This window comes from Paramisgurnus dabryanus, chromosome 9 (assembly GCF_030506205.2).
Source record: "Paramisgurnus dabryanus chromosome 9, PD_genome_1.1, whole genome shotgun sequence".
In the NCBI taxonomy this organism is placed as follows: Eukaryota; Metazoa; Chordata; class Actinopteri; order Cypriniformes; family Cobitidae; genus Paramisgurnus; species Paramisgurnus dabryanus.
In genome coordinates this window covers 6,391,997-6,409,496 of record NC_133345.1, presented here as the reverse complement: position 1 = coordinate 6,409,496, position 17,500 = coordinate 6,391,997, and the positions used below count along the sequence as shown (strand labels likewise).

General features: G+C 48.3%; 46 non-coding genes and 26 pseudogenes across 46 annotated transcripts; all 72 read right to left on the bottom strand.

Annotated features, from left to right (window-relative positions):
• Nucleotides 1–31: 31 nt before the first annotated feature.
• LOC135726657 (5S ribosomal RNA) lies at nt 32–150 on the bottom strand (annotated as a pseudogene).
• A 120-nt stretch (nt 151–270) lies between these two features.
• On the bottom strand, nt 271–389 carry LOC135724940 (5S ribosomal RNA). Its single transcript, XR_010524594.1, has one exon. It is a non-coding gene; the product is annotated as a 5S ribosomal RNA (ribosomal RNA).
• A 126-nt stretch (nt 390–515) lies between these two features.
• On the bottom strand, nt 516–634 carry LOC135722955 (5S ribosomal RNA). The gene has a single exon (XR_010522675.1). It is a non-coding gene; the product is annotated as a 5S ribosomal RNA (ribosomal RNA).
• Nucleotides 635–759: 125 nt separating this feature from the next.
• On the bottom strand, nt 760–878 carry LOC135722953 (5S ribosomal RNA). The gene has a single exon (XR_010522673.1). It is a non-coding gene; the product is annotated as a 5S ribosomal RNA (ribosomal RNA).
• A 125-nt stretch (nt 879–1,003) lies between these two features.
• On the bottom strand, nt 1,004–1,122 carry LOC135724265 (5S ribosomal RNA). Its single transcript, XR_010523934.1, has one exon. It is a non-coding gene; the product is annotated as a 5S ribosomal RNA (ribosomal RNA).
• Nucleotides 1,123–1,248: 126 nt separating this feature from the next.
• LOC135722952 (5S ribosomal RNA) lies at nt 1,249–1,367 on the bottom strand. Its single transcript, XR_010522672.1, has one exon. It is a non-coding gene; the product is annotated as a 5S ribosomal RNA (ribosomal RNA).
• Nucleotides 1,368–1,492: 125 nt separating this feature from the next.
• LOC135722951 (5S ribosomal RNA) lies at nt 1,493–1,611 on the bottom strand. Its single transcript, XR_010522671.1, has one exon. It is a non-coding gene; the product is annotated as a 5S ribosomal RNA (ribosomal RNA).
• A 125-nt stretch (nt 1,612–1,736) lies between these two features.
• On the bottom strand, nt 1,737–1,855 carry LOC135726099 (5S ribosomal RNA; annotated as a pseudogene).
• A 120-nt stretch (nt 1,856–1,975) lies between these two features.
• On the bottom strand, nt 1,976–2,094 carry LOC135725894 (5S ribosomal RNA; annotated as a pseudogene).
• Nucleotides 2,095–2,220: 126 nt separating this feature from the next.
• LOC135722950 (5S ribosomal RNA) lies at nt 2,221–2,339 on the bottom strand. The gene has a single exon (XR_010522670.1). It is a non-coding gene; the product is annotated as a 5S ribosomal RNA (ribosomal RNA).
• Nucleotides 2,340–2,464: 125 nt separating this feature from the next.
• LOC135726258 (5S ribosomal RNA) lies at nt 2,465–2,583 on the bottom strand (annotated as a pseudogene).
• A 125-nt stretch (nt 2,584–2,708) lies between these two features.
• LOC135725597 (5S ribosomal RNA) lies at nt 2,709–2,827 on the bottom strand (annotated as a pseudogene).
• Nucleotides 2,828–2,952: 125 nt separating this feature from the next.
• LOC135722949 (5S ribosomal RNA) lies at nt 2,953–3,071 on the bottom strand. Its single transcript, XR_010522669.1, has one exon. It is a non-coding gene; the product is annotated as a 5S ribosomal RNA (ribosomal RNA).
• A 125-nt stretch (nt 3,072–3,196) lies between these two features.
• LOC135724174 (5S ribosomal RNA) lies at nt 3,197–3,315 on the bottom strand. The gene has a single exon (XR_010523846.1). It is a non-coding gene; the product is annotated as a 5S ribosomal RNA (ribosomal RNA).
• Nucleotides 3,316–3,440: 125 nt separating this feature from the next.
• Nucleotides 3,441–3,559, bottom strand: LOC135722948 (5S ribosomal RNA). Its single transcript, XR_010522668.1, has one exon. It is a non-coding gene; the product is annotated as a 5S ribosomal RNA (ribosomal RNA).
• A 125-nt stretch (nt 3,560–3,684) lies between these two features.
• On the bottom strand, nt 3,685–3,803 carry LOC135722946 (5S ribosomal RNA). The gene has a single exon (XR_010522667.1). It is a non-coding gene; the product is annotated as a 5S ribosomal RNA (ribosomal RNA).
• Nucleotides 3,804–3,928: 125 nt separating this feature from the next.
• Nucleotides 3,929–4,047, bottom strand: LOC135726656 (5S ribosomal RNA; annotated as a pseudogene).
• Nucleotides 4,048–4,167: 120 nt separating this feature from the next.
• On the bottom strand, nt 4,168–4,286 carry LOC135724937 (5S ribosomal RNA). Its single transcript, XR_010524592.1, has one exon. It is a non-coding gene; the product is annotated as a 5S ribosomal RNA (ribosomal RNA).
• A 126-nt stretch (nt 4,287–4,412) lies between these two features.
• LOC135722945 (5S ribosomal RNA) lies at nt 4,413–4,531 on the bottom strand. Its single transcript, XR_010522666.1, has one exon. It is a non-coding gene; the product is annotated as a 5S ribosomal RNA (ribosomal RNA).
• A 125-nt stretch (nt 4,532–4,656) lies between these two features.
• LOC135722944 (5S ribosomal RNA) lies at nt 4,657–4,775 on the bottom strand. The gene has a single exon (XR_010522665.1). It is a non-coding gene; the product is annotated as a 5S ribosomal RNA (ribosomal RNA).
• A 125-nt stretch (nt 4,776–4,900) lies between these two features.
• LOC135722943 (5S ribosomal RNA) lies at nt 4,901–5,019 on the bottom strand. Its single transcript, XR_010522664.1, has one exon. It is a non-coding gene; the product is annotated as a 5S ribosomal RNA (ribosomal RNA).
• Nucleotides 5,020–5,140: 121 nt separating this feature from the next.
• On the bottom strand, nt 5,141–5,259 carry LOC135726750 (5S ribosomal RNA; annotated as a pseudogene).
• A 120-nt stretch (nt 5,260–5,379) lies between these two features.
• Nucleotides 5,380–5,498, bottom strand: LOC135725866 (5S ribosomal RNA; annotated as a pseudogene).
• A 125-nt stretch (nt 5,499–5,623) lies between these two features.
• Nucleotides 5,624–5,742, bottom strand: LOC135726823 (5S ribosomal RNA; annotated as a pseudogene).
• A 125-nt stretch (nt 5,743–5,867) lies between these two features.
• LOC135726785 (5S ribosomal RNA) lies at nt 5,868–5,986 on the bottom strand (annotated as a pseudogene).
• A 126-nt stretch (nt 5,987–6,112) lies between these two features.
• Nucleotides 6,113–6,231, bottom strand: LOC135725706 (5S ribosomal RNA; annotated as a pseudogene).
• A 120-nt stretch (nt 6,232–6,351) lies between these two features.
• LOC135724936 (5S ribosomal RNA) lies at nt 6,352–6,470 on the bottom strand. The gene has a single exon (XR_010524591.1). It is a non-coding gene; the product is annotated as a 5S ribosomal RNA (ribosomal RNA).
• A 125-nt stretch (nt 6,471–6,595) lies between these two features.
• LOC135726655 (5S ribosomal RNA) lies at nt 6,596–6,714 on the bottom strand (annotated as a pseudogene).
• Nucleotides 6,715–6,834: 120 nt separating this feature from the next.
• Nucleotides 6,835–6,953, bottom strand: LOC135724935 (5S ribosomal RNA). Its single transcript, XR_010524590.1, has one exon. It is a non-coding gene; the product is annotated as a 5S ribosomal RNA (ribosomal RNA).
• A 125-nt stretch (nt 6,954–7,078) lies between these two features.
• On the bottom strand, nt 7,079–7,197 carry LOC135723774 (5S ribosomal RNA). The gene has a single exon (XR_010523460.1). It is a non-coding gene; the product is annotated as a 5S ribosomal RNA (ribosomal RNA).
• A 125-nt stretch (nt 7,198–7,322) lies between these two features.
• On the bottom strand, nt 7,323–7,441 carry LOC135722941 (5S ribosomal RNA). Its single transcript, XR_010522662.1, has one exon. It is a non-coding gene; the product is annotated as a 5S ribosomal RNA (ribosomal RNA).
• A 125-nt stretch (nt 7,442–7,566) lies between these two features.
• Nucleotides 7,567–7,685, bottom strand: LOC135726749 (5S ribosomal RNA; annotated as a pseudogene).
• A 120-nt stretch (nt 7,686–7,805) lies between these two features.
• Nucleotides 7,806–7,924, bottom strand: LOC135725865 (5S ribosomal RNA; annotated as a pseudogene).
• A 125-nt stretch (nt 7,925–8,049) lies between these two features.
• LOC135726654 (5S ribosomal RNA) lies at nt 8,050–8,168 on the bottom strand (annotated as a pseudogene).
• A 125-nt stretch (nt 8,169–8,293) lies between these two features.
• On the bottom strand, nt 8,294–8,412 carry LOC135726350 (5S ribosomal RNA; annotated as a pseudogene).
• A 126-nt stretch (nt 8,413–8,538) lies between these two features.
• LOC135722940 (5S ribosomal RNA) lies at nt 8,539–8,657 on the bottom strand. The gene has a single exon (XR_010522661.1). It is a non-coding gene; the product is annotated as a 5S ribosomal RNA (ribosomal RNA).
• Nucleotides 8,658–8,782: 125 nt separating this feature from the next.
• LOC135724172 (5S ribosomal RNA) lies at nt 8,783–8,901 on the bottom strand. The gene has a single exon (XR_010523844.1). It is a non-coding gene; the product is annotated as a 5S ribosomal RNA (ribosomal RNA).
• Nucleotides 8,902–9,026: 125 nt separating this feature from the next.
• Nucleotides 9,027–9,145, bottom strand: LOC135722939 (5S ribosomal RNA). Its single transcript, XR_010522660.1, has one exon. It is a non-coding gene; the product is annotated as a 5S ribosomal RNA (ribosomal RNA).
• A 125-nt stretch (nt 9,146–9,270) lies between these two features.
• On the bottom strand, nt 9,271–9,389 carry LOC135722938 (5S ribosomal RNA). Its single transcript, XR_010522659.1, has one exon. It is a non-coding gene; the product is annotated as a 5S ribosomal RNA (ribosomal RNA).
• A 120-nt stretch (nt 9,390–9,509) lies between these two features.
• On the bottom strand, nt 9,510–9,628 carry LOC135725809 (5S ribosomal RNA; annotated as a pseudogene).
• Nucleotides 9,629–9,753: 125 nt separating this feature from the next.
• Nucleotides 9,754–9,872, bottom strand: LOC135726653 (5S ribosomal RNA; annotated as a pseudogene).
• A 120-nt stretch (nt 9,873–9,992) lies between these two features.
• LOC135724934 (5S ribosomal RNA) lies at nt 9,993–10,111 on the bottom strand. The gene has a single exon (XR_010524589.1). It is a non-coding gene; the product is annotated as a 5S ribosomal RNA (ribosomal RNA).
• A 125-nt stretch (nt 10,112–10,236) lies between these two features.
• On the bottom strand, nt 10,237–10,355 carry LOC135723773 (5S ribosomal RNA). Its single transcript, XR_010523459.1, has one exon. It is a non-coding gene; the product is annotated as a 5S ribosomal RNA (ribosomal RNA).
• A 120-nt stretch (nt 10,356–10,475) lies between these two features.
• Nucleotides 10,476–10,594, bottom strand: LOC135726031 (5S ribosomal RNA; annotated as a pseudogene).
• Nucleotides 10,595–10,720: 126 nt separating this feature from the next.
• On the bottom strand, nt 10,721–10,839 carry LOC135722937 (5S ribosomal RNA). The gene has a single exon (XR_010522658.1). It is a non-coding gene; the product is annotated as a 5S ribosomal RNA (ribosomal RNA).
• A 125-nt stretch (nt 10,840–10,964) lies between these two features.
• On the bottom strand, nt 10,965–11,083 carry LOC135722936 (5S ribosomal RNA). Its single transcript, XR_010522657.1, has one exon. It is a non-coding gene; the product is annotated as a 5S ribosomal RNA (ribosomal RNA).
• A 125-nt stretch (nt 11,084–11,208) lies between these two features.
• Nucleotides 11,209–11,327, bottom strand: LOC135724171 (5S ribosomal RNA). The gene has a single exon (XR_010523843.1). It is a non-coding gene; the product is annotated as a 5S ribosomal RNA (ribosomal RNA).
• Nucleotides 11,328–11,452: 125 nt separating this feature from the next.
• Nucleotides 11,453–11,571, bottom strand: LOC135724170 (5S ribosomal RNA). Its single transcript, XR_010523842.1, has one exon. It is a non-coding gene; the product is annotated as a 5S ribosomal RNA (ribosomal RNA).
• A 125-nt stretch (nt 11,572–11,696) lies between these two features.
• LOC135722935 (5S ribosomal RNA) lies at nt 11,697–11,815 on the bottom strand. The gene has a single exon (XR_010522656.1). It is a non-coding gene; the product is annotated as a 5S ribosomal RNA (ribosomal RNA).
• Nucleotides 11,816–11,940: 125 nt separating this feature from the next.
• LOC135722934 (5S ribosomal RNA) lies at nt 11,941–12,059 on the bottom strand. Its single transcript, XR_010522655.1, has one exon. It is a non-coding gene; the product is annotated as a 5S ribosomal RNA (ribosomal RNA).
• Nucleotides 12,060–12,179: 120 nt separating this feature from the next.
• Nucleotides 12,180–12,298, bottom strand: LOC135725808 (5S ribosomal RNA; annotated as a pseudogene).
• Nucleotides 12,299–12,423: 125 nt separating this feature from the next.
• On the bottom strand, nt 12,424–12,542 carry LOC135726652 (5S ribosomal RNA; annotated as a pseudogene).
• A 120-nt stretch (nt 12,543–12,662) lies between these two features.
• LOC135724933 (5S ribosomal RNA) lies at nt 12,663–12,781 on the bottom strand. Its single transcript, XR_010524588.1, has one exon. It is a non-coding gene; the product is annotated as a 5S ribosomal RNA (ribosomal RNA).
• A 125-nt stretch (nt 12,782–12,906) lies between these two features.
• Nucleotides 12,907–13,025, bottom strand: LOC135723772 (5S ribosomal RNA). Its single transcript, XR_010523458.1, has one exon. It is a non-coding gene; the product is annotated as a 5S ribosomal RNA (ribosomal RNA).
• A 120-nt stretch (nt 13,026–13,145) lies between these two features.
• Nucleotides 13,146–13,264, bottom strand: LOC135726030 (5S ribosomal RNA; annotated as a pseudogene).
• Nucleotides 13,265–13,390: 126 nt separating this feature from the next.
• On the bottom strand, nt 13,391–13,509 carry LOC135722933 (5S ribosomal RNA). Its single transcript, XR_010522654.1, has one exon. It is a non-coding gene; the product is annotated as a 5S ribosomal RNA (ribosomal RNA).
• A 125-nt stretch (nt 13,510–13,634) lies between these two features.
• On the bottom strand, nt 13,635–13,753 carry LOC135722932 (5S ribosomal RNA). Its single transcript, XR_010522653.1, has one exon. It is a non-coding gene; the product is annotated as a 5S ribosomal RNA (ribosomal RNA).
• A 125-nt stretch (nt 13,754–13,878) lies between these two features.
• On the bottom strand, nt 13,879–13,997 carry LOC135724169 (5S ribosomal RNA). Its single transcript, XR_010523841.1, has one exon. It is a non-coding gene; the product is annotated as a 5S ribosomal RNA (ribosomal RNA).
• Nucleotides 13,998–14,123: 126 nt separating this feature from the next.
• LOC135722929 (5S ribosomal RNA) lies at nt 14,124–14,242 on the bottom strand. The gene has a single exon (XR_010522651.1). It is a non-coding gene; the product is annotated as a 5S ribosomal RNA (ribosomal RNA).
• A 125-nt stretch (nt 14,243–14,367) lies between these two features.
• Nucleotides 14,368–14,486, bottom strand: LOC135722928 (5S ribosomal RNA). Its single transcript, XR_010522650.1, has one exon. It is a non-coding gene; the product is annotated as a 5S ribosomal RNA (ribosomal RNA).
• A 126-nt stretch (nt 14,487–14,612) lies between these two features.
• Nucleotides 14,613–14,731, bottom strand: LOC135724409 (5S ribosomal RNA). Its single transcript, XR_010524076.1, has one exon. It is a non-coding gene; the product is annotated as a 5S ribosomal RNA (ribosomal RNA).
• Nucleotides 14,732–14,856: 125 nt separating this feature from the next.
• LOC135726813 (5S ribosomal RNA) lies at nt 14,857–14,975 on the bottom strand (annotated as a pseudogene).
• A 120-nt stretch (nt 14,976–15,095) lies between these two features.
• On the bottom strand, nt 15,096–15,214 carry LOC135726142 (5S ribosomal RNA; annotated as a pseudogene).
• A 126-nt stretch (nt 15,215–15,340) lies between these two features.
• LOC135723939 (5S ribosomal RNA) lies at nt 15,341–15,459 on the bottom strand. Its single transcript, XR_010523617.1, has one exon. It is a non-coding gene; the product is annotated as a 5S ribosomal RNA (ribosomal RNA).
• Nucleotides 15,460–15,584: 125 nt separating this feature from the next.
• LOC135725141 (5S ribosomal RNA) lies at nt 15,585–15,703 on the bottom strand. The gene has a single exon (XR_010524788.1). It is a non-coding gene; the product is annotated as a 5S ribosomal RNA (ribosomal RNA).
• A 125-nt stretch (nt 15,704–15,828) lies between these two features.
• Nucleotides 15,829–15,947, bottom strand: LOC135724168 (5S ribosomal RNA). The gene has a single exon (XR_010523840.1). It is a non-coding gene; the product is annotated as a 5S ribosomal RNA (ribosomal RNA).
• A 126-nt stretch (nt 15,948–16,073) lies between these two features.
• Nucleotides 16,074–16,192, bottom strand: LOC135724022 (5S ribosomal RNA). Its single transcript, XR_010523699.1, has one exon. It is a non-coding gene; the product is annotated as a 5S ribosomal RNA (ribosomal RNA).
• A 124-nt stretch (nt 16,193–16,316) lies between these two features.
• On the bottom strand, nt 16,317–16,435 carry LOC135725652 (5S ribosomal RNA; annotated as a pseudogene).
• Nucleotides 16,436–16,561: 126 nt separating this feature from the next.
• Nucleotides 16,562–16,680, bottom strand: LOC135724021 (5S ribosomal RNA). Its single transcript, XR_010523698.1, has one exon. It is a non-coding gene; the product is annotated as a 5S ribosomal RNA (ribosomal RNA).
• Nucleotides 16,681–16,805: 125 nt separating this feature from the next.
• LOC135725653 (5S ribosomal RNA) lies at nt 16,806–16,924 on the bottom strand (annotated as a pseudogene).
• Nucleotides 16,925–17,050: 126 nt separating this feature from the next.
• LOC135722927 (5S ribosomal RNA) lies at nt 17,051–17,169 on the bottom strand. The gene has a single exon (XR_010522649.1). It is a non-coding gene; the product is annotated as a 5S ribosomal RNA (ribosomal RNA).
• Nucleotides 17,170–17,294: 125 nt separating this feature from the next.
• On the bottom strand, nt 17,295–17,413 carry LOC135722926 (5S ribosomal RNA). Its single transcript, XR_010522648.1, has one exon. It is a non-coding gene; the product is annotated as a 5S ribosomal RNA (ribosomal RNA).
• Between the last annotated feature and the right edge of the window lie 87 nt (nt 17,414–17,500).

Genomic DNA, 17,500 nt, shown 5'->3' with positions numbered 1-17,500 from the left:
AATGACATAAAAAAATAATTAATTAATTAAATGCTTAGAGCACCTGGTATTCCCAGGCGGTCTCCCATCCAAGTACTAACCAGGCCCGACCCTGCTTGGCTTACGAGATCAGACGAGAGCGGGCGTGCTCAGGGTGGCGTGGCCGTAAGCAAGTGCTGACTTGATTCGAGAGACACTTCAAAACTAATGTGGCAACGCCATGCCATGGGAGAACGCTTACAGAAAGGACGCATTCATGGGAAAAATGACATAAATAATTAATTAATTTAATTCTTACAGCACCAGGTATTCCCAGGCGGTCTCCCATCCAAGTACTAACCAGGCCCGACCCTGCTTGGCTTCCGAGATCAGACGAGAGCGGGCGTGCTCAGGGTGGTGTGGCCGTAAACGAGTGCTGACTCGATTCGAGAGACACTTCAAGGCTAATGTGGCAACGCAATGACATCGGTAAATGGTTACAGAAAGGACGCATTCATGGGAAAAAATGACATAAAAAAAATAATTAATTAATTAAATGCTTACAGCACCTGGTATTCCCAGGCGGTCTCCCATCCAAGTACTAACCAGGCCCGACCCTGCTTGGCTTCCGAGATCAGACGAGAGCGGGCGTGCTCAGGGTGGTGTGGCCGTAAGCGAGTGCTGACTCGATTCGAGAGACACTTCAAGGCTAATGTGGCAACGCAATGACATCGGTAAATGGTTACAGAAAGGACGCATTCATGGGAAAATATGACATAAATCAATATTTAATTAATTAAATGCTTACAGCACCTGGTATTCCCAGGCGGTCTCCCATCCAAGTACTAACCAGGCCCGACCCTGCTTGGCTTCCGAGATCAGACGAGAGCGGGCGTGCTCAGGGTGGTGTGGCCGTAAGCGAGTGCTGACTCGCTTCGATAGACACTTCAAGACTTATGTGGCAACGCCATGACATCGGTGAACACTTACAGAAAGATCGCATTCATGGGAAAAAATGACATAAAAAAATAATTAATTAATTAAATGCTTACAGCACCTGGTATTCCCAGGCGGTCTCCCATCCAAGTACTAACCAGGCCCGACCCTGCTTGGCTTCCGAGATCAGACAAGAGCGGGCGTGCTCAGGGTGGTGTGGCCGTAAGCGAGTGCTGACTCGATTCGAGAGACACTTCAAGGCTAATGTGGCAACGCAATGACATCGGTAAATGGTTACAGAAAGGACGCATTCATGGGAAAAAATGACATAAAAAAAATTATTAATTAATTAAATGCTTACAGCACCTGGTATTCCCAGGCGGTCTCCCATCCAAGTACTAACCAGGCCCGACCCTGCTTGGCTTCCGAGATCAGACGAGAGCGGGCGTGCTCAGGGTGGTGTGGCCGTAAGCGAGTGCAGACTTGATTCGAGAGACACTTCAAAACTAATGTGGCAACGCCATGCCATGGGAGAACGCTTACAGAAAGGACGCATTCATGGGAAAATATGACATAAATAAATATTTAATTAATTAAATGCTTACAGCACCTGGTATTCCCAGGCGGTCTCCCATCCAAGTACTAACCAGGCCCGACCCTGCTTGGCTTCCGAGATCAGACGAGAGCGGGCGTGCTCAGGGTGGTGTGGCCGTAAGCGAGTGCCGACTCGAATCGACAGACACTTCAAGACTTATGTGGCAACGCCATGACATCAGTGAACGCTTACAGAAAGAACGCATTCATGGGAAAAAATGACATAAATAAATATTTAATTAATTAAATGCTTACAGCACCTGGTATTCCCAGGCAATCTCCCATCCAAGCACTAACCAGGCCCGACCCTGCTTGGCTTCCGAGATCAGACGAGAGCGGGCGTGCTCAGGGTGGTGTGGCCGTAAGCGAGTGCGGACTTGATTCGAGAGACACTTCAAAACTAATGTGGCAACGGCATGCCATGGGAGAACGCTTACAGAAAGGACGCATTCATGGGAAAAATGACATAAAAAATTAATTAATTAAATTCTTACAGCACCAGGTATTCCCAGGCGGTCTCCCATCCAAGTACTAACCAGGCCCGACCCTGCTTGGCATCCGAGATCAGACGAGAGCGGGCGTGCTCAGGGTGGTGTGGCCGTAAACGAGTGCTGACTCGATTCGAGAGACACTTCAAGGCTAATGTGGCAACGCAATGACATCGGTAAATGGTTACAGAAAGGACGCATTCATGGGAAAAAATGACATAAAAAAAATAATTAATTAATTAAATGCTTACAGCACCTGGTATTCCCAGGCGGTCTCCCATCCAAGTACTAACCAGGCCCGACCCTGCTTGGCTTCCGAGATCAGACGAGAGCGGGCGTGCTCAGGGTGGTGTGGCCGTAAGCGAGTGCTGACTCGCTTCGATAGACACTTCAAGACTTATGTGGCAACGCCATGACATCAGTGAACGCTTACAGAAAGATCGCATTCATGGGAAAAAATTACATAAAAAAATAATTAATTAATTAAATGCTTAGAGCACCTGGTATTCCCAGGCGGTCTCCCATCCAAGTACTAACCAGGCCCGACCCTGCTTGGCTTACGAGATCAGACGAGAACGGGCGTGCTCAGGGTGGTGTGGCCGTAAACGAGTGCTGACTCGATTCGAGAGACACTTCAAGGCTAATGTGGCAACGCAATGACATCGGTAAATGGTTACAGAAAGGACGCATTCATGGGAAAAAATGACATAAAAAAATAATTAATTAATTAAATGCTTACAGCACCTGGTATTCCCAGGCGGTCTCCCATCCAAGTACTAACGAGGCCCGACCCTGCTTGGCTTCCGAGATCAGACGAGAGCGGGCGTGCTCAGGGTGGTGTGGCCGTAAGCGAGTGCTGACTCGATTCCAGAGACACTTCAAGGCTAATGTGGCAACGCAATGACATCGGTAAATGGTTACAGAAAGGACGCATTCATGGGAAAATATGACATAAATAAATATTTAATTAATTAAATGCTTACAGCACCTGGTATTCCCAGGCGGTCTCCCATCCAAGTACTAACCAGGCCCGACCCTGCTTGGCTTCCGAGATCAGACGAGAGCGGGCGTGCTCAGGGTGGTGTGGCCGTAAGCGAGTGCTGACTCGCTTCGATAGACACTTCAAGACTTATGTGGCAACGCCATGACATCGGTGAACACTTACAGAAAGATCGCATTCATGGGAAAAAATGACATAAAAAAATAATTAATTAATTAAATGCTTACAGCACCTGGTATTCCCAGGCGGTCTCCCATCCAAGTACTAACCAGGCCCGACCCTGCTTGGCTTACGAGATCAGACGAGAACGGGCGTGCTCAGGGTGGTGTGGCCGTAAGCGAGTGCTGACTCGCTTCGATAGACACTTCAAGACTTATGTGGCAACGCCATGACATCGGTGAACACTTACAGAAAGATCGCATTCATGGGAAAAAATGACATAAAAAAATAATTAATTAATTAAATGCTTACAGCACCTGGTATTCCCAGGCGGTCTCCCATCCAAGTACTAACCAGGCCCGACCCTGCTTGGCTTCCGAGATCAGACGAGAGCGGGCGTGCTCAGGGTGGTGTGGCCGTAAGCGAGTGCTGACTCGCTTCGATAGACACTTCAAGACTTATGTGGCAACGCCATGACATCGGTGAACACTTACAGAAAGATCGCATTCATGGGAAAAAATGACATAAAAAAATAATTAATTAATTAAATGCTTACAGCACCTGGTATTCCCAGGCGGTCTCCCATCCAAGTACTAACCAGGCCCGACCCTGCTTGGCTTCCGAGATCAGACGAGAGCGGGCGTGCTCAGGGTGGTGTGGCCGTAAGCGAGTGCAGACTTGATTCGAGAGACACTTCAAAACTAATGTGGCAACGCCATGCCATGGGAGAACGCTTACAGAAAGGACGCATTCATCGGAAAAAATGACATAAAAAAATAATTAATTAATTAAATGCTTAGAGCACCTGGTATTCCCAGGCGGTCTCCCATCCAAGTACTAACCAGGCCCGACCCTGCTTGGCTTACGAGATCAGACGAGAGCGGGCGTGCTCAGGGTGGCGTGGCCGTAAGCAAGTGCTGACTTGATTCGAGAGACACTTCAAAACTAATGTGGCAACGCCATGCCATGGGAGAACGCTTACAGAAAGGACGCATTCATGGGAAAAATGACATAAATAATTAATTAATTTAATTCTTACAGCACCAGGTATTCCCAGGCGGTCTCCCATCCAAGTACTAACCAGGCCCGACCCTGCTTGGCTTCCGAGATCAGACGAGAGCGGGCGTGCTCAGGGTGGTGTGGCCGTAAACCAGTGCTGACTCGATTCGAGAGACACTTCAAGGCTAATGTGGCAACGCAATGACATCGGTAAATGGTTACAGAAAGGACGCATTCATGGGAAAAAATGACATAAAAAAAATAATTAATTAATTAAATGCTTACAGCACCTGGTATTCCCAGGCGGTCTCCCATCCAAGTACTAACCAGGCCCGACCCTGCTTGGCTTCCGAGATCAGACGAGAGCGGGCGTGCTCAGGGTGGTGTGGCCGTAAGCGAGTGCTGACTCGATTCGAGAGACACTTCAAGGCTAATGTGGCAACGCAATGACATCGGTAAATGGTTACAGAAAGGACGCATTCATGGGAAAATATGACATAAATAAATATTTAATTAATTAAATGCTTACAGCACCTGGTATTCCCAGGCGGTCTCCCATCCAAGTACTAACCAGGCCCGACCCTGCTTGGCTTCCGAGATCAGACGAGAGCGGGCGTGCTCAGGGTGGTGTGGCCGTAAGCGAGTGCTGATTCGATTCGAGAGACACTTCAAGGCTAATGTGGCAACGCAATGACATCGGTAAATGGTTACAGAAAGGACGCATTCATGGGAAAATATGACATAAATAAATATTTAATTAATTAAATGCTTACAGCACCTGGTATTCCCAGGCGGTCTCCCATCCAAGTACTAACCAGGCCCGACCCTGCTTGGCTTCCGAGATCAGACGAGAGCGGGCGTGCTCAGGGTGGTGTGGCCGTAAGCGAGTGCTGACTCGCTTCGATAGACACTTCAAGACTTATGTGGCAACGCCATGACATCAGTGAACGCTTACAGAAAGATCGCATTCATGGGAAAAAATGACATAAAAAAATAATTAATTAAATGCTTAGAGCACCTGGTATTCCCAGGCGGTCCCCCATCCAAGTACTAACCAGGCCCGACCCTGCTTGGCTTACGAGATCAGACGAGAGCGGGCGTGCTCAGGGTGGCGTGGCCGTAAGCGAGTGCTGACTTGATTCGAGAGACACTTCAAAACTAATGTGGCAACGCCATGCCATGGGAGAACGCTTACAGAAAGGATGCATTCATGGGAAAAATGACATAAATAATTAATTAATTTAATTCTTACAGAACCAGGTATTCCCAGGCGGTCTCCCATCCAAGTACTAACCAGGCCCGACCCTGCTTGGCTTCCGAGATCAGACGAGAGCGGGCGTGCTCAGGGTGGTGTGGCCGTAAGCGAGTGCAGACTTGATTCGAGAGACACTTCAAAACTAATGTGGCAACGCCATGCCATGGGAGAACGCTTACAGAAAGGACGCATTCATGGGAAAAAATGACATAAAAAAATAATTAATTAATTAAATGCTTAGAGCACCTGGTATTCCCAGGCGGTCTCCCATCCAAGTACTAACCAGGCCCGACCCTGCTTGGCTTACGAGATCAGACGAGAGCGGGCGTGCTCAGGGTGGCGTGGCCGTAAGAAAGTGCTGACTTGATTCGAGAGACACTTCAAAACTAATGTGGCAACGCCATGCCATGGGAGAACGCTTACAGAAAGATCGCATTCATGGGAAAAAATTACATAAAAAAATAATTAATTAATTAAATGCTTAGAGCACCTGGTATTCCCAGGCGGTCTCCCATCCAAGTACTAACCAGGCCCGACCCTGCTTGGCTTACGAGATCAGACGAGAGCGGGCGTGCTCAGGATGGTGTGGCCGTAAACGAGTGCTGACTCGATTTGAGAGACACTTCAAGGCTAATGTGGCAACGCAATGACATCGGTAAATGGTTACAGAAAGGACGCATTCATGGGAAAAAATGACATAAAAAAAATAATTAATTAATTAAATGCTTACAGCACCTGGTATTCCCAGGCGGTCTCCCATCCAAGTACTAACCAGGCCCGACCCTGCTTGGCTTACGAGATCAGACGAGAGCGGGCGTGCTCAGGGTGGCGTGGCCGTAAGCAAGTGCTGACTTGATTCGAGAGACACTTCAAAACTAATGTGGCAACGCCATGCCATGGGAGAACGCTTACAGAAAGGACGCATTCATGGGAAAAATGACATAAATAATTAATTAATTTAATTCTTACAGCACCAGGTATTCCCAGGCGGTCTCCCATCCAAGTACTAACCAGGCCCGACCCTGCTTGGCTTCCGAGATCAGACGAGAGCGGGCGTGCTCAGGGTGGTGTGGCCGTAAACGAGTGCTGACTTGAATCGAGAGACACTTCAAAACTAATGTGGCAACGCCATGCCATGGGAGAACGCTTACAGAAAGGACGCATTCATCGGAAAAAATGACATAAAAAAATAATTAATTAATTAAATGCTTAGAGCACCTGGTATTCCCAGGCGGTCTCCCATCCAAGTACTAACCAGGCCCGACCCTGCTTGGCTTACGAGATCAGACGAGAGCGGGCGTGCTCAGGGTGGCGTGGCCGTAAGCAAGTGCTGACTTGATTCGAGAGACACTTCAAAACTAATGTGGCAACGCCATGCCATGGGAGAACGCTTACAGAAAGGACGCATTCATGGGAAAAATGACATAAATAATTAATTAATTTAATTCTTACAGCACCAGGTATTCCCAGGCGGTCTCCCATCCAAGTACTAACCAGGCCCGACCCTGCTTGGCTTCCGAGATCAGACGAGAGCGGGCGTGCTCAGGGTGGTGTGGCCGTAAACCAGTGCTGACTCGATTCGAGAGACACTTCAAGGCTAATGTGGCAACGCAATGACATCGGTAAATGGTTACAGAAAGGACGCATTCATGGGAAAAAATGACATAAAAAAAATAATTAATTAATTAAATCTTACAGCACCTGGTATTCCCAGGCGGTCTCCCATCCAAGTACTAACCAGGCCCGACCCTGCTTGGCTTCCGAGATCAGACGAGAGCGGGCGTGCTCAGGGTGGTGTGGCCGTAAGCGAGTGCTGACTCGATTCGAGAGACACTTCAAGGCTAATGTGGCAACGCAATGACATCGGTAAATGGTTACAGAAAGGACGCATTCATGGGAAAATATGACATAAATAAATATTTAATTAATTAAATGCTTACAGCACCTGGTATTCCCAGGCGGTCTCCCATCCAAGTACTAACCAGGCCCGACCCTGCTTGGCTTCCGAGATCAGACGAGAGCGGGCGTGCTCAGGGTGGTGTGGCCGTAAGCGAGTGCTGACTCGCTTCGATAGACACTTCAAGACTTATGTGGCAACGCCATGACATCAGTGAACGCTTACAGAAAGATCGCATTCATGGGAAAAAATGACATAAAAAAATAATTAATTAATTAAATGCTTAGAGCACCTGGTATTCCCAGGCGGTCCCCCATCCAAGTACTAACCAGGCCCGACCCTGCTTGGCTTACGAGATCAGACGAGAGCGGGCGTGCTCAGGGTGGCGTGGCCGTAAGCGAGTGCTGACTTGATTCGAGAGACACTTCAAAACTAATGTGGCAACGCCATGCCATGGGAGAACGCTTACAGAAAGGATGCATTCATGGGAAAAATGACATAAATAATTAATTAATTTAATTCTTACAGAACCAGGTATTCCCAGGCGGTCTCCCATCCAAGTACTAACCAGGCCCGACCCTGCTTGGCTTCCGAGATCAGACGAGAGCGGGCGTGCTCAGGGTGGTGTGGCCGTAAGCGAGTGCAGACTTGATTCGAGAGACACTTCAAAACTAATGTGGCAACGCCATGCCATGGGAGAACGCTTACAGAAAGGACGCATTCATGGGAAAAAATGACATAAAAAAATAATTAATTAATTAAATGCTTAGAGCACCTGGTATTCCCAGGCGGTCTCCCATCCAAGTACTAACCAGGCCCGACCCTGCTTGGCTTACGAGATCAGACGAGAGCGGGCGTGCTCAGGGTGGCGTGGCCGTAAGCAAGTGCTGACTTGATTCGAGAGACACTTCAAAACTAATGTGGCAACGCCATGCCATGGGAGAACGCTTACAGAAAGATCGCATTCATGGGAAAAAATTACATAAAAAAATAATTAATTAATTAAATGCTTAGAGCACCTGGTATTCCCAGGCGGTCTCCCATCCAAGTACTAACCAGGCCCGACCCTGCTTGGCTTACGAGATCAGACGAGAGCGGGCGTGCTCAGGGTGGTGTGGCCGTAAACGAGTGCTGACTCGATTCGAGAGACACTTCAAGGCTAATGTGGCAACGCAATGACATCGGTAAATGGTTACAGAAAGGACGCATTCATGGGAAAAAATGACATAAAAAAAATAATTAATTAATTAAATGCTTACAGCACCTGGTATTCCCAGGCGGTCTCCCATCCAAGTACTAACCAGGCCCGACCCTGCTTGGCTTCCGAGATCAGACGAGAGCGGGCGTGCTCAGGGTGGTGTGGCCGTAAGCGAGTGCTGACTCGCTTCGATAGACACTTCAAGACTTATGTGGCAACGCCATGACATCGGTGAACACTTACAGAAAGATCGCATTCATGGGAAAAAATGACATAAAAAAATAATTAATTAATTAAATGCTTACAGCACCTGGTATTCCCAGGCGGTCTCCCATCCAAGTACTAACCAGGCCCGACCCTGCTTGGCTTACGAGATCAGACGAGAACGGGCGTGCTCAGGGTGGTGTGGCCGTAAGCGAGTGCTGACTCGCTTCGATAGACACTTCAAGACTTATGTGGCAACGCCATGACATCGGTGAACACTTACAGAAAGATCGCATTCATGGGAAAAAATGACATAAAAAAATAATTAATTAATTAAATGCTTACAGCACCTGGTATTCCCAGGCGGTCTCCCATCCAAGTACTAACCAGGCCCGACCCTGCTTGGCTTCCGAGATCAGACGAGAGCGGGCGTGCTCAGGGTGGTGTGGCCGTAAGCGAGTGCTGACTCGCTTCGATAGACACTTCAAGACTTATGTGGCAACGCCATGACATCGGTGAACACTTACAGAAAGATCGCATTCATGGGAAAAAATGACATAAAAAAATAATTAATTAATTAAATGCTTACAGCACCTGGTATTCCCAGGCGGTCTCCCATCCAAGTACTAACCAGGCCCGACCCTGCTTGGCTTCCGAGATCAGACGAGAGCGGGCGTGCTCAGGGTGGTGTGGCCGTAAGCGAGTGCAGACTTGATTCGAGAGACACTTCAAAACTAATGTGGCAACGCCATGCCATGGGAGAACGCTTACAGAAAGGACGCATTCATGGGAAAAATGACATAAATAATTAATTAATTTAATTCTTACAGCACCAGGCATTCCCAGGCGGTCTCCCATCCAAGTACTAACCAGGCCCGACCCTGCTTGGCTTCCGAGATCAGACGAGAGCGGGCGTGCTCAGGGTGGCGTGGCCGTAAGCAAGTGCTGACTTGATTCGAGAGACACTTCAAAACTAATGTGGCAACGCCATGCCATGGGAGAACGCTTACAGAAAGGACGCATTCATGGGAAAAAATGACATAAAAAAATAATTAATTAATTAAATGCTTAGAGCACCTGGTATTCCCAGGCGGTCTCCCATCCAAGTACTAACCAGGCCCGACCCTGCTTGGCTTACGAGATCAGACGAGAGCGGGCGTGCTCAGGGTGGCGTGGCCGTAAGCAAGTGCTGACTTGATTCGAGAGACACTTCAAAACTAATGTGGCAACGCCATGCCATGGGAGAACGCTTACAGAAAGGACGCATTCATGGGAAAAATGACATAAATAATTAATTAATTTAATTCTTACAGCACCAGGTATTCCCAGGCGGTCTCCCATCCAAGTACTAACCAGGCCCGACCCTGCTTGGCTTCCGAGATCAGACGAGAGCGGGCGTGCTCAGGGTGGTGTGGCCGTAAACGAGTGCTGACTCGATTCGAGAGACACTTCAAGGCTAATGTGGCAACGCAATGACATCGGTAAATGGTTACAGAAAGGACGCATTCATGGGAAAAAATGACATAAAAAAAAAAATTAATTAATTAAATCTTACAGCACCTGGTATTCCCAGGCGGTCTCCCATCCAAGTACTAACCAGGCCCGACCCTGCTTGGCTTCCGAGATCAGACGAGAGCGGGCGTGCTCAGGGTGGTGTGGCCGTAAGCGAGTGCTGACTTGATTCGAGAGACACTTCAAAACTAATGTGGCAACGCCATGCCATGGGAGAACGCTTACAGAAAGGACGCATTCATGGGAAAAATGACATAAATAATTAATTAATTTAATTCTTACAGAACCAGGTATTCCCAGGCGGTCTCCCATCCAAGTACTAACCAGGCCCGACCCTGCTTGGCTTCCGAGATCAGACGAGAGCGGGCGTGCTCAGGGTGGTGTGGCCGTAAACGAGTGCTGACTCGATTCGAGAGACACTTCAAGGCTAATGTGGCAACGCAATGACATCGGTAAATGGTTACAGAAAGGACGCATTCATGGGAAAAAATGACATAAAAAAAATAATTAATTAATTAAATGCTTACAGCACCTGGTATTCCCAGGCGGTCTCCCATCCAAGTACTAACCAGGCCCGACCCTGCTTGGCTTCCGAGATCAGACGAGAGCGGGCGTGCTCAGGGTGGTGTGGCCGTAAGCGAGTGCTGACTCGATTCGAGAGACACTTCAAGGCTAATGTGGCAACGCAATGACATCGGTAAATGGTTACAGAAAGGACGCATTCATGGGAAAATATGACATAAATAAATATTTAATTAATTAAATGCTTACAGCACCTGGTATTCCCAGGCGGTCTCCCATCCAAGTACTAACCAGGCCCGACCCTGCTTGGCTTCCGAGATCAGACGAGAGCGGGCGTGCTCAGGGTGGTGTGGCCGTAAGCGAGTGCTGACTCGCTTCGATAGACACTTCAAGACTTATGTGGCAACGCCATGACATCGGTGAACACTTACAGAAAGATCGCATTCATGGGAAAAAATGACATAAAAAAATAATTAATTAATTAAATGCTTACAGCACCTGGTATTCCCAGGCGGTCTCCCATCCAAGTACTAACCAGGCCCGACCCTGCTTGGCTTACGAGATCAGACGAGAACGGGCGTGCTCAGGGTGGTGTGGCCGTAAGCGAGTGCTGACTCGATTCGAGAGACACTTCAAGGCTAATGTGGCAACGCAATGACATCGGTAAATGGTTACAGAAAGGACGCATTCATGGGAAAAAATGACATAAAAAAATAATTAATTAATTAAATGCTTACAGCACCTGGTATTCCCAGGCGGTCTCCCATCCAAGTACTAACCAGGCCCGACCCTGCTTGGCTTACGAGATCAGACGAGAACGGGCGTGCTCAGGGTGGTGTGGCCGTAAGCGAGTGCTGACTCGCTTCGATAGACACTTCAAGACTTATGTGGCAACGCCATGACATCGGTGAACACTTACAGAAAGATCGCATTCATGGGAAAAAATGACATAAAAAAATAATTAATTAATTAAATGCTTACAGCACCTGGTATTCCCAGGCGGTCTCCCATCCAAGTACTAACCAGGCCCGACCCTGCTTGGCTTCCGAGATCAGACGAGAGCGGGCGTGCTCAGGGTGGTGTGGCCGTAAGCGAGTGCTGACTCGCTTCGATAGACACTTCAAGACTTATGTGGCAACGCCATGACATCGGTGAACACTTACAGAAAGATCGCATTCATGGGAAAAAATGACATAAAAAAATAATTAATTAATTAAATGCTTACAGCACCTGGTATTCCCAGGCGGTCTCCCATCCAAGTACTAACCAGGCCCGACCCTGCTTGGCTTCCGAGATCAGACGAGAGCGGGCGTGCTCAGGGTGGTGTGGCCGTAAGCGAGTGCAGACTTGATTCGAGAGACACTTCAAAACTAATGTGGCAACGCCATGCCATGGGAGAACGCTTACAGAAAGGACGCATTCATGGGAAAAATGACATAAATAATTAATTAATTTAATTCTTACAGCACCAGGCATTCCCAGGCGGTCTCCCATCCAAGTACTAACCAGGCCCGACCCTGCTTGGCTTCCGAGATCAGACGAGAGCGGGCGTGCTCAGGGTGGCGTGGCCGTAAGCAAGTGCTGACTTGATTCGAGAGACACTTCAAAACTAATGTGGCAACGCCATGCCATGGGAGAACGCTTACAGAAAGGACGCATTCATGGGAAAAAATGACATAAAAAAATAATTAATTAATTAAATGCTTAGAGCACCTGGTATTCCCAGGCGGTCTCCCATCCAAGTACTAACCAGGCCCGACCCTGCTTGGCTTACGAGATCAGACGAGAGCGGGCGTGCTCAGGGTGGCGTGGCCGTAAGCAAGTGCTGACTTGATTCGAGAGACACTTCAAAACTAATGTGGCAACGCCATGCCATGGGAGAACGCTTACAGAAAGGACGCATTCATGGGAAAAATGACATAAATAATTAATTAATTTAATTCTTACAGCACCAGGTATTCCCAGGCGGTCTCCCATCCAAGTACTAACCAGGCCCGACCCTGCTTGGCTTCCGAGATCAGACGAGAGCGGGCGTGCTCAGGGTGGTGTGGCCGTAAACGAGTGCTGACTCGATTCGAGAGACACTTCAAGGCTAATGTGGCAACGCAATGACATCGGTAAATGGTTACAGAAAGGACGCATTCATGGGAAAAAATGACATAAAAAAAAAAATTAATTAATTAAATCTTACAGCACCTGGTATTCCCAGGCGGTCTCCCATCCAAGTACTAACCAGGCCCGACCCTGCTTGGCTTCCGAGATCAGACGAGAGCGGGCGTGCTCAGGGTGGTGTGGCCGTAAGCGAGTGCTGACTTGATTCGAGAGACACTTCAAAACTAATGTGGCAACGCCATGCCATGGGAGAACGCTTACAGAAAGGACGCATTCATGGGAAAAATGACATAAATAATTAATTAATTTAATTCTTACAGAACCAGGTATTCCCAGGCGGTCTCCCATCCAAGTACTAACCAGGCCCGACCCTGCTTGGCTTCCGAGATCAGACGAGAGCGGGCGTGCTCAGGGTGGTGTGGCCGTAAACGAGTGCTGACTCGATTCGAGAGACACTTCAAGGCTAATGTGGCAACGCAATGACATCGGTAAATGGTTACAGAAAGGACGCATTCATGGGAAAAAATGACATAAAAAAAATAATTAATTAATTAAATGCTTACAGCACCTGGTATTCCCAGGCGGTCTCCCATCCAAGTACTAACCAGGCCCGACCCTGCTTGGCTTCCGAGATCAGACGAGAGCGGGCGTGCTCAGGGTGGTGTGGCCGTAAGCGAGTGCTGACTCGATTCGAGAGACACTTCAAGGCTAATGTGGCAACGCAATGACATCGGTAAATGGTTACAGAAAGGACGCATTCATGGGAAAATATGACATAAATAAATATTTAATTAATTAAATGCTTACAGCACCTGGTATTCCCAGGCGGTCTCCCATCCAAGTACTAACCAGGCCCGACCCTGCTTGGCTTCCGAGATCAGACGAGAGCGGGCGTGCTCAGGGTGGTGTGGCCGTAAGCGAGTGCTGACTCGCTTCGATAGACACTTCAAGACTTATGTGGCAACGCCATGACATCGGTGAACACTTACAGAAAGATCGCATTCATGGGAAAAAATGACATAAAAAAATAATTAATTAATTAAATGCTTACAGCACCTGGTATTCCCAGGCGGTCTCCCATCCAAGTACTAACCAGGCCCGACCCTGCTTGGCTTACGAGATCAGACGAGAACGGGCGTGCTCAGGGTGGTGTGGCCGTAAGCGAGTGCTGACTCGATTCGAGAGACACTTCAAGGCTAATGTGGCAACGCAATGACATCGGTAAATGGTTACAGAAAGGACGCATTCATGGGAAAAAATGACATAAAAAAAATAATTAATTAATTAAATGCTTACAGCACCTGGTATTCCCAGGCGGTCTCCCATCCAAGTACTAACCAGGCCCGACCCTGCTTGGCTTCCGAGATCAGACGAGAGCGGGCGTGCTCAGGGTGGTGTGGCCGTAAGCGAGTGCTGACTCGCTTCGATAGACACTTCAAGACTTATGTGGCAACGCCATGACATCAGTGAACGCTTACAGAAAGGTCGCATTCATGGGAAAAAATTACATAAAAAAATAATTAATTAATTAAATGCTTACAGCACCTGGTATTCCCAGGCGGTCTCCCATCCAAGTACTAACCAGGCCCGACCCTGCTTGGCTTCCGAGATCAGACGAGAGCGGGCGTGCTCAGGGTGGTGTGGCCGTAAGCGAGTGCTGACTCGATTCGAGAGACACTTCAAGGCTAATGTGGCAACGCAATGACATCGGTAAATGGTTACAGAAAGGACGCATTCATGGGAAAAAATGACATAAAAAAAATTATTAATTAATTAAATGCTTACAGCACCTGGTATTCCCAGGCGGTCTCCCATCCAAGTACTAACCAGGCCCGAACCTGCTTGGCTTCCGAGATCAGACGAGAGCGGGCGTGCTCAGGGTGGTGTGGCCGTAAGCGAGTGCAGACTTGATTCGAGAGACACTTCAAAACTAATGTGGCAACGCCATGCCATGGGAGAACGCTTACAGAAAGGACGCATTCATGGGAAAAAATGACATAAAAAAATAATTAATTAATTAAATGCTTAGAGCACCTGGTATTCCCAGGCGGTCTCCCATTCAAGTACTAACCAGGCCCGACCCTGCTTGGCTTACGAGATCAGACGAGAGCGGGCGTGCTCAGGGTGGCGTGGCCGTAAGCGAGTGCTGACTTGATTCGAGAGACACTTCAAAACTAATGTGGCAACGCCATGCCATGGGAGAACGCTTACAGAAAGGACGCATTCATGGGAAAAATGACATAAATAATTAATTAATTTAATTCTTACAGCACCAGGTATTCCCAGGCGGTCTCCCATCCAAGTACTAACCAGGCACGACCCTGCTTGGCTTCCGAGATCAGACGAGAGCGGGCGTGCTCAGGGTGGTGTGGCCGTAAACGAGTGCTGACTCGATTCGAGAGACACTTCAAGGCTAATGTGGCAACGCAATGACATCGGTAAATGGTTACAGAAAGGACGCATTCATGGGAAAAAATGACATAAAAAAAATAATTAATTAATTAAATGCTTACAGCACCTGGTATTCCCAGGCGGTCTCCCATCCAAGTACTAACCAGGCCCAACCCTGCTTGGCTTCCGAGATCAGACGAGAGCGGGCGTGCTCAGGGTGGTGTGGCCGTAAGCGAGTGCTGACTCGATTCGAGAGACACTTCAAGGCTAATGTGGCAACGCAATGACATCGGTAAATGGTTACAGAAAGGACGCATTCATGGGAAAATATGACATAAATAAATATTTAATTAATTAAATGCTTACAGCACCTGGTATTCCCAGGCGGTCTCCCATCCAAGTACTAACCAGGCCCGACCCTGCTTGGCTTCCGACATCAGACGAGAGCGGGCGTGCTCAGGGTGGTGTGGCCGTAAGCGAGTGCTGACTCGCTTCGATAGACACTTCAAGACTTATGTGGCAACGCCATGACATCGGTGAACGCTTACAGAAAGATCGCATTCATGGGAAAAAATGACATAAAAAAATAATTAATTAATTAAATGCTTACAGCACCTGGTATTCCCAGGCGGTCTCCCATCCAAGTACTAACCAGGCCCGACCCTGCTTGGCTTACGAGATCAGACGAGAACGGGCGTGCTCAGGGTGGTGTGGCCGTAAGCGAGTGCTGACTCGATTCGAGAGACACTTCAAGGCTAATGTGGCAACGCAATGACATCGGTAAATGGTTACAGAAAGGACGCATTCATGGGAAAAAATGACATAAAAAAAATAATTAATTAATTAAATGCTTACAGCACCTGGTATTCCCAGGCGGTCTCCCATCCAAGTACTAACTAGGCCCGACCCTGCTTGGCTTCCGAGATCAGACGAGAGCGGGCGTGCTCAGGGTGGTGTGGCCGTAAGCGAGTGCTGACTCGCTTCGATAGACACTTCAAGACTTATGTGGCAACGCCATGACATCATTGAACGCTTACAGAAAGTTGCATTCATGGGAAAAAATGACATAAAAAAATAATTAATTAATTAAATGCTAACAGCACCTGGTATTCCCAGGCGGTCTCCCATCCAAGTACTAACCAGGCCCGACCCTGCTTGGCTTACGAGATCAGACGAGAACGGGCGTGCTCAGGGTGGTGTGGCCGTAAGCGAGTGCTGACTCGATTCGAGAGACACTTCAAGGCTAATGTGGCAACGCAATGACATCGGTAAATGGTTACAGAAAGGACGCATTCATGGGAAAAAATGACATAAAAAAAATAATTAATTAATTAAATGCTTACAGCACCTGGTATTCCCAGGCGGTCTCCCATCCAAGTACTAACTAGGCCCGACCCTGCTTGGCTTCCGAGATCAGACGAGAGCGGGCGTGCTCAGGGTGGTGTGGCCGTAAGCGAGTGCTGACTCGCTTCGATAGACACTTCAAGACTTATGTGGCAACGCCATGACATCATTGAACGCTTACAGAAAGGTCGCATTCATGGGAAAAAATGACATAAAAAAATAATTAATTAATTAAATGCTAACAGCACCTGGTATTCCCAGGCGGTCTCCCATCCAAGTACTAACCAGGCCCGACCCTGCTTGGCTTCCGAGATCAGACAAGAGCGGGCGTGCTCAGGGTGGTGTGGCCGTAAGCGAGTGCTGACTCGATTCGAGAGACACTTCAAGGCTAATGTGGCAACGCAATGACATCGGTAAATGGTTACAGAAAGGACGCATTCATGGGAAAAAATGAGATAAAAAAAATTATTAATTAATTAAATGCTTACAGCACCTGGTATTCCCAGGCGGTCTCCCATCCAAGTACTAACCAGGCCCGACCCTGCTTGGCTTCCGAGATCAGACGAGAGCGGGCGTGCTCAGGGTGGTGTGGCCGTAAGCGAGTGCAGACTTGATTCGAGAGACACTTCAAAACTAATGTGGCAACGCCATGCCATGGGAGAACGCTTACAGAAAGGACGCATTCATGGGAAAATATGACATAAATAAATATTTAATTAATTAAATGCTTACAGCACCTGGTATTCCCAGGCGGTCTCCCATCCAAGTACTAACCAGGCCCGACCCTGCTTGGCTTCCGAGATCAGACGAGAGCGGGCGTGCTCAGGGTGGTGTGGCCGTAAGCGAGTGCCGACTCGAATCGACAGACACTTCAAGACTTATGTGGCAACGCCATGACATCAGTGAACGCTTACAGAAAGAACGCATTCAT